Raw genomic sequence first — 377 nt, forward strand, 5'->3', positions numbered from 1 at the left:
ATTGCTTGGCCGCCATGATGCACGTTGGTTCACTTGTCTTATTACATCATGGTTATAATGGCTGCGTTCAGCAGAACGTTCGTTTTGCAACTGTTGGAAGTTTCCTTCGCGCTAATTGGATCATACTTTTAGATCTAGAAGAATGGTCCTATCTCAGCAGACAATAATAAAACGGTTGCAAAACTGTTGAGTCTGCTGAACGCAGCTAAATATGTCTGTCGCGTTGCTTGCACTTTTTGCACTCGGCATCTTCGCTTTTTCTCTTTTTAAAGCTAAATATATATCTATCTCATTTTAAGTGTACAAATATTTGGGGATTTCATGTAACGCGAACAGACCTAATTACACATCTAAGGGTGAAATCACACCGTGCGGAA

At 40.1% G+C, this 377-nt stretch overlaps 1 protein-coding gene across 1 annotated transcript in view; it reads right to left on the reverse strand.

Moving 5' to 3' along the window:
* Ns2 (nucleostemin 2) overlaps window positions 1–377 on the reverse strand; it is a 5,977-nt gene that overhangs the window by 3,505 nt on the left and 2,095 nt on the right. The window lies entirely within an intron of this gene.

Source organism: Mycetomoellerius zeteki, unplaced genomic scaffold (genome assembly GCF_001594055.1).
Source record: "Mycetomoellerius zeteki isolate Tzet28-1 unplaced genomic scaffold, Tzet1.0 scaffold245, whole genome shotgun sequence".
Lineage (NCBI taxonomy): Eukaryota > Metazoa > Arthropoda > Insecta > Hymenoptera > Formicidae > Mycetomoellerius > Mycetomoellerius zeteki.